Source organism: Carassius carassius, chromosome 31, assembly GCF_963082965.1.
Source record: "Carassius carassius chromosome 31, fCarCar2.1, whole genome shotgun sequence".
In the NCBI taxonomy this organism is placed as follows: domain Eukaryota; kingdom Metazoa; phylum Chordata; class Actinopteri; order Cypriniformes; family Cyprinidae; genus Carassius; species Carassius carassius.
Window position 1 is genome coordinate 15238726 of NC_081785.1, and position 9285 is coordinate 15248010.

The following is a 9285-nucleotide window of genomic DNA, read 5'->3' on the forward strand; positions in this document are numbered from 1 at the left end:
CTGTGCTGTCAGAATATTCAACTCATGACCCTTTTCAGAGTAAGTTCACCCACTACGGCCCTGATGAGAGAGGACAGGTCCTCGGATTTCTCTTGGACTGGGCGAGCTCCAAGTAGCACCTGAGCAAACATAAAAAGTTACCTTTTCTTTCTCAACTTTTACTGATTTAAAGCAGAAGTTTATCCAAAAAAAAAAACAAAACAAAAAAAAAACAGTAAAGAAGTGCAATTATCGGACAATTATTTTAACAAAATGCAGCAATTAGAGCTTCAATGATTATAATGCACAATATAGACATTTTTGGCTGATATTAGATATTAATCAACATTTTGTGAAACTGATTACAAAAACAAAATGTTCATCTTTCAAGATTTCAGGATATATTATGTACATTATCAAGAATAATTAAAGAAATTAATAATATTTATTATCAATTATGGTCAGGTAGAATAAATGCTTTATAAATGCTAATAAGCAGCCAATATGTTAATAATATACCTGATAACAAACATAGTTAATAGTGAGAATCGGTCCCTGTACTATATCTCTCAATTTTTCAGCATAAAATAAATAAAATTAATGAGTTTATTTATTCATTTATTAAACTTAATATTTAAAATATTTTTTTTCTTATAATAGGAAATTATAAACATTTAGGCATCTGATTTTACTCAGGTAAACCAACAAAATTATCAGCATGATCAGTTGGCTTATAATGTATTTGTCCATGATATATCTGCCTACATAAGACCATATAGCAAGAAATAAAAAAGAAAATCATAAACATCCCTGTTGAGAACATTTAAAATAACCTGATTTTCATTGACTATCTGTCTATCTGAGGTATATTCCAGATATACAGCTCTGCTCTGATTAGCCCAGAAACTTAGGGGGGCCGATCAGAGACCAGCCAGGCGGAACCACTAATTGGAAACCTCGGTCCACTAATTCCAAAGGCATGATCTTCCCCTAAGCAACCCTGATAAAGATGAGCTTACGTACAAGATCAATACTGGTTGCCTAGAGATGCATTGGCTGGCTGAGGACCTTGATCGTTGTATCTATCCGATGCCATTTTTCCTTTTCATTAGCCCACATTAGCCTCCAGCCTGAGGCTTGATGTAACACACAAGAGGAAGATAACAAAGGAAAATGGTGCTAAACAATTATCCAATTAAACGGCTTTTGTCCTAAAAGACTGGCCATGTACGGATGACCTTAATGGGTCATTGTATTGTTGGAGAACAGGCTCCATTCAGAGGAAACTTTAATTATTAATTAAATGGAAAACTCTGACCTTTAATGTAAGTGACTTATTTTGACATTTGGATGGTCACTTGATGCAAACATTGTATCTCTGAGACATCTGTTCATCGTGCTGAACAGATGCTATAACATTATTTTTACACTCTTTGCTCTCACTTAAAAGAGCTAAAAAGGTTAATGAATTTCCAGGGTTCATGAATAAAACAGGCAAAAAGAAAATATGATTCATGAAAAATGAATGTTCTGTTTTCGTTCAAAACAGCAGATATAAACTGTGACTGCTCTCAACTGAGTTTCTCTCAAGCTTGGTTATATTCTGCCAATGAACTCTAACGAACCTGAATCTATACGCTGTTCACTCTGACATGGACTTAGTTTTACAAAAAGAAAATTCCACTCCACCCTCTCATTTCTCTAACACAGAAAGCCCTCCATCCTTCATCTTAATGTTCAGTTCTCCCCAAAAATCATGCAATTTACACAACATTAGTGTATGCAGTTACACACAAAAATGTGTTAAATTGCTATAAAAGCCTGGAGATAAATGTGAATGAGACAGATTTTGAGTGATTTTGCATAATAAATTGAAGGATCAGCTTCACCAAAAAAAAAAAAACAATCCTAAAGCTTCAAGAAGATTAAGCCTGACGGAGGAGTACAGCTATTGACGAAATTTCCATTTGGCAGAGAGGTGCTGTGAAAGTAAATCTGAAGAGTATTTGCAGAATTAATGTTGTTCAGGAGCACAGTAAAGGATTTCTTGATAAGTTATTAATGACAGGTTGATATTAAAAATTAACAAGCTCAAAAGATCCAGCCAGTTTGCACGAAATCAGTACTTAATGAGATGGTTGTGTCAAGTAAAACCTTCCGTTTTTAGACTCGCTGATGGGATCGACATGCATTTTATGAGGTCAGTGTGAACTCCATTTTCTACAGTTATAATCAGTGAAAGAATAAATGGCGACCTATCAAACAGCATGCTCATCTATTTTGAGCCGAACCAAAGGCCAAAAGACAGCTCAGTCTTTGTAGAACAGACTTGAAAAGCATCATAGCTACTTGATAAATAATGAAAACACCACAAACTACAGAGGGAGAGAGAAGCTGCATCATTTTTGGATTTAAACTCTCTCTATGCCCAGGCATGGTCTCTAGATCATTATTGATAATTGAATACATTAGTGATGTTCAAACAGTAGGGTGTGTGTCATCTACAATTAGAAAACAAGCTGGTCATTTTTTTACAATTTATGCAAGAATTATTAATGAAGCTGCCAGCTCCATGCTGGGCTGCCACTGACGTATGTAAAGTTCACCTTATTGGCGGTGTTTTCAGACATAATGACATACATATCTATGCATTTACAGACTTCTTGTGGTCAAATGCATTAGCGATGGCTGGTAGGGCAACCCTGTGAACAGGAAATCTGCTGTTAAAGAAGTAGTTCACCCAATTTTTTGTAAACTTGAGTGCCACGTAATACAATAGTAATGGTCAAAGATGTCCATCTAGAGCATGTTTACGTAGAAAAACAAGGCAAAAACAGCACAATAAAATGCAAAAACAGGTTCTGTGTGAACAGCTCCTCGCCTTTATAAGGAGAAAAAAACGTACAGTAAAATGGACTGGCAAGTGTTTCGAAACAGTGTCAGTATAAATTAGCGTAACACAGACAGAGACCTTTGCATCCACTGGTTTTCTCTCCTCAGTGATGTTTAAGAGAAGTCAGTTTATGAACTGCTCAGAGCAGGACTTGGCTTTAAGTCTCCCTTCTGAAATGTCACTTCTATCTGCTCTTACATAACATATGGCTTTTAGAAGGGCACTTTTTATCATGGGCAAAATGCATTCTTGCATCAGCATTTGTGTTCTGTGGCAATACATATTTGAGGCTGCTGTTATCCATGCAGCACCAATGAATTGCTAAAATATCTCAATCCAAGCTGCTGTGAGATTTATAGAAGCAAGAGTGAAATTGAGAGGACGATAGGAAGACTATGTTTTTTATAGACATAATTCTCTTTTGACAGAGCGCATAAATCAATAAGTGATGCACAAAACAGAACTCCCAGTAACGGTTCTCTAAATCCCAGTCAACAGAGAGACACAAAGACAAAAAATTCAGTATAATATTTGTCTTCAAATATAGCAGTTGTGTGGATAAAAACTTTTAGTCTGTAAAATATAATGAATATCATTCTGCAGTCTTATACCAATGTTACCTTGCCAGAAGACAAACACTTCTTTTAGACTCCTAATACTATAAACCCGCTTTTGACTGTGTGAATTTGCAGAGAAAGAACTGCACAATTTGAAGCATATTTTTCCAATTTGGGGATTTTAAATATTTTTTTTCCCTTTCTGCTCAGGATAGTCATTAGTAAAGGCTGTGGGACTGTGCAAATTCTTGTGGCAGATGGGGAAGTCAAGAATTTTTCTTTCATTTGCTTCACATCCCCATTTCATTTCCCACTGCTCCGGGTGTGTGCTCACAGTGTGTGTGTGTGTTCACTGCTCTGTGTGTGTGCACTTCGGATGGGTTAAATGCAGAGCACAAATTCTGAGTATGGGTCACCATACTTGGCTGAATGTCACGTCACTTTCACTTTCACTTTTTCACTTTCACTTTTTTTTCACATTAGTTTACAGGTTCTGGTATATTGAATTTCTGTCCATGTGTTTTGCTGGCTGGAGTGAACTGCTTCTCAGTGCTGGAGACTTTTGTTCTTCTCTGCCTAAAAGAGTCAAGAGAGCTATCTTGAATAGGGACTTTTGTTAAAATCATGGGTCCTGGAGACAACATTTTTACATAAGAAAAAAAGAAGAAGTTTTATCTGTATTTTTATATTGTTTTATCTAATAATATAGAGTATCGTTCCAAAAGCTTCAGTGCAGTTTTGATGCTTTTGTCTGTTATGCTCTCCTAGGCTGTATTATTTGATAAAAAAAAGAAAATTAAGAAATAAATAAAAATGGTAATAACATGAAATGTTACATATTTTAAAATGTTATTTATTCCTGTGATGGCAAAGCTGAATTTCAAAAGAACTTATTTTTTTTAATAATTTTTTTTATTGTCACTGTTGAGCAGTTTGATGCATCCTTTTTGAACTAAAAAAGTTCAACTGTACTGACCAAAATAGTTTTAATCAGTAGTGCATACATTACTATATGATATTATTATATTATATTATTTATAACATAATAATATATACAATTCTGATGTTTTTACTATAAAGCAAAACTAAAATACAGACAAAAAAAATCTTGTCACCTTTGATGACAATTCTGTTTGATAATTCAAACCCTAATTCTGAATATTTCTTTGGAGACTGCATGACATGCTGACTTGTAATAGAAAATGTTACTATTTACTCACAGTTGTCATCTGTTAATTGTTCAGCTTACACATGAGCAGTTCTGCTCTGACAGATTGGTTGAACTGGACATGCATTGTGAGAACATGCAAGTGCATCCCCTTCGCTTGTTTTCTGCCTGCAGTCAACGTGCTTCCAACTCAGTGTGGGTATTGTCAAGGGCTTGAGATGTTGCCAGGGCACCATGTCCTGTGTCTAATATAATCAGTCAATTCACTATCCAAGCTAATAACATTATGACCTGGTGACACCAATTTAGTCCCCTAAGGTTGGGGTTCTTGACTACTTCATATTACACGGTCTGTTTGCCTCAGCTGCTGTGTGTGAAGATTTGTCTGTGTAGCCCCTAAAAAGAGCACTATGCTGAATAATGAGTGATTAGTCTCCAAAGCCCCTGAATAAAATGGGTTGGATTCAGTCTTTTTAGACAGACTTTCGAGCCAACAAACAAATGTAGTCTGAAAAATGAGGTAAAAATTTGTTATACAGGAGGTCATCCAAGTGACAACCACGAACAGAAGAAAAGCTGTCACAAAAGATGAAGTGGGGAACTGTAATCTTGTGTAAGTGGACACTGAGGGACACCATTTACAGATACCTATGGGCACAACCTGGATATTGTCCACTACTAATAATACGGCACATCTGGACTCTGTCACCATTACACAGAAAAACTTTTTTTTTTTTTTTACATCTTATATTTCAGCTGCACACACAAACACACACATAAATCCATAAAATGTAAGTTAGAGGCACACAAAAGAGTCCTCTGTGTCTGTGTTCACACATACGAGAAAGTGAAACTAATTAGATTAACTACCAAGTTGGGAGAAAAATACCAACCACTATTAAAAATAAAAAAGGCTGTGTCCTGGAAGGTTATTTTTGTTTCATATCCGGCCAAAAATAATTTTATCATGAATATCCAGACATGCATTCCCTGAATTTTGTTTAGTCATGAGACATGAGGTAAGATCGAAGTTCACAAACGATTGACTATAAGCCAAACAACTTTCTGATGGATTGAGAATTTTTAACTGCATATAAAGATTGCTATCATTGTTTCCCTTGTCATCTTGTTCTGTTTATTTATTGTTAACACATTTCCGCAACTCTTGGCGATATACTACGAATTCATGTTTTTAATTTGCTGCTGTTACTTTTGCTAACAGGCAGGGCTGGAAAAATATACTACCTTCTCCTGCAATATCATTAGAAAGAGCTTTTACAATACAATACAGATGCTAAAAAAGTCCGTGGCTCCAAACAAATAACTATAAACCACTGGAAAAAGAGTTCTCTCACACTTTGATGCTTTGAAATCAAATGCCACACCTATATAATATACTGCAGTCTAAATAAGACTAAACGACCATTACCATAAGTCAAACATGCCCTAAAGACACACACACAGATGTAATACAACAATCCAAGGTGCAATTAACATTTTTTATTTGTCTGTAATAATGTAAAACATGAGAAACAGCAGAGCTGACAGACTCGAGGCCTGTGCATTTCACAGCCTCTGTTGCACATCTAAGTTACCTCTATTGGAGAAAGTGTTTTAATAAAAACAAAATCTTTTAAAAAATAGAACATAAACGCTTCTGACCATTGTCTTATTGCACAAACAGGTTAAATGGAGACAGCTTTCCATCAGCAATTTGTAGTCGCATCAAGTTTGAAACGGCACAAATGAGTCTGGACAAAAACAAATTTGGATAAATAGGATCTCACGGTTGGCGATCCAGTTGTGATGTTGTGTTGTCTACAGGAGCCGTAGTGAACCTCAGTGCCCCCTGCCTGTGCTTTAATGCAGACCAGATGTCAGCTGAACCGTGTGACTAGCATTAGCAGCGCTCACAGGAGGCTTCATTGTCTTTCACTGGCGAGCAAAAATACAGCATTCCTGAAGCAAACAAGAGCCTGACCAGCAACTGACGCCTTTTCCCGTTCTTTCGCATTTTACTTTAGTTTTATTGAATTCCTTAATGACATTTAAACACCAAGATGAGGGGGACACTGCAAGAACAGCAAAAACAAGAGTGCTTTGTCCATATACTTAACACCAGGCCTCAGTCTATATGACATTGTGGTCTTGACATATTTTCTGAGGATGACATTTAAAGATTCCTATTCCTTAATGATTCTTTTAAATAAATATATTATTTATTTGTAGTCAGTAACTACACTGATTTAGGTCTCAAAGGCCCTACAACGTAACATACTAGGCTATCATTTCTTGGTTCATGGAGTTGAATATGATGAAATGAATGGCTTGCGGTTACAGTTCAGTGAGTGAGATTAACTAAGGATCTGCTCCAAATGATTCCTAAATGTTTGTGATTCACGAAAACAAATCAGCTCAAAAGATTCATTAGCTTGGGATTCTGACTTCACTGGTCATTCTTCTTTTTTTGAAATCACCAAAAACAATCGGCTCAAGGATCGGACTTCACTGATCACACTGAAAATGAGTATGGTTTCATTTACCAAAGTATGAATGCACGTACAAAAATTAATATTGGTTCCCACACTAGTTTGCTATTTTCAGTTATGTTATCATCCAGCATTAAAAACCATTTAGTTACTTAGAGTGAAAAGATACGTGTGCTGTGCTGTATCAATAAGCCAAATGATTCAAGGTTGTTTCCATGAACCGCGCAGGAAAAACTATGCATACTTTAAGAAAAAAGGTAGGTTTTTCAGATTTTTCTGCCAGTACATTATCCGTTAAGTTTAAAGACATTTCCTTCAACCCTAAAACACAATGTGCAATTTACAACAAAAAAATCTGTACTAAAATTGTAGCAGTACATTGGGTCGTATTTTTATGGACATTTCTTGGAGTGTCGTAAAGTTCACTACAAAAATAATTCTTTCCGTCATATTTCCATTGACATTCAGGTCAGTCAGAGTTGGTGAAAGAATACATATCCCTTTGTTTCTATTTAAGTCATTTTCTAAAGTAGATTCTGAAGTCATTTTTGTGTTACTACAATTTCAGTATATTAAAGAGTGTACAGTGTTTGTTTCCCATTATGCAGTATTTTGAATTGTACTGACATAAGTGGAGCATGTTGCTCATGCCTCTTGGACTCATCACAGTATGAGATGAAGGAAAAATAAACAACCTTTAAAGGGTTCTTTTTGATTTCCCACAACTATCAGTGCAATTAAAAGAAGCTCAAAGCTAATATTTATGTTAAGGAATTTTATGTCAGTTGTGATCATGGACAGAAATTGTTTATCAGAGTGACATTTGTAAAACAATATATATAATAATATATAGATTTTAGACATTTTGAAATGTCATGCCAAATATTGGCTCATTTTGGATTTCATGAGAGCTACACATTCCAAAAAAGTTGGGACAGGTAGCAATAAGACGCCAGAAAAGTTAAATGTACATATAAGGAACAGCTGGAGGTCCAATTTGCAACTTATTAGGTCAATTGGCAACATAATTGGGTATAAAAAGAGCCTCCCAGAGTGGCAGTGTCTCTCAGAAGTCAAGATGGGCAGAGGATCACCAATTCCCCCAATGCTGGGGTGAAAAATAGTGGCGTAATATCAGAAAGAAGTTTCTCAGAGAAAAATTGCAAAGAGTTTGAAGTTATCATCATCTACAGTGCATAATATCGTCCAAAGATTCAGAGAATCTGGAACAATATCCGTGCGTAATGGTCAAGGCTGGAAAACCATACTGGATGCCCGTGATCTTCGGGCACTTAGACGACACTGCATTACATACAGGAATGATACTGTAATGGAGATCACAACATGGGCTCAGGAATACTTCCAGAAAACAACGTGCCTTTCACCTTTGCTAAATCTCTTTAGGTCAAAAAAGAAGCCATATCTAAACATGATCCAGAAGCGCAGGCCTTTTCTCCAGGCCAAGGCTCATTTAAAATGGAGTGTGGCAAAGTGGAAAACTGTTCTGTGGTCAGACGAATCAAAATTTGAAGTTCTTTTTGGAAAACTGGGACGCCATGTCTTCTGGACTAAAGAGGACAAGGACAACCCAAGTTTTTTCAGCACTCAGTTCAGAAGCCTGCATCTCTTATGGTATGGGGTTGCATGAGTGTGTGTGGCATGGGCAGCTTACACATCTGGAAAAGCACCATCAAGGCTGAAAGGTATATCCAAGTTCTAGAACAACATATGCTCCCATCCAGACGTCGTCTCTTTCAGAGAAGACCTTGCATTTTCCATCATGACAATGCCAGACCACACACCGCATCAATTACAACATCATGGCTGCGTAGAAGAAGGATCCGGGTAGTGAAATGGACATGCCTGCGGTCCAGATCTTTCACCCATAGAAAACATTTGGCACATCATAAAGAGGAAGATGCGACAAAGAAGACCTAAGACAGTTGAGCAACTAGAAGCCTGTATTAGACAAGAATGGGACAACATTCCTATTCCTAAACTTGAGCAACTAGTCTCCTTAGTCCCCAGATGTTTGCAGACTGTTATAAAATGAAGAGGGGATGCCACACAATGGTAAACATGGCCTTGTCCCAACTTTTTTGAGATGTGTTGATGCCATGAAATTTAAAATCAACTTATTTTTCCCTTAAAATTATACATTTTCTCAGTTTAAACATTTGCTATATCATTTATGTTTTA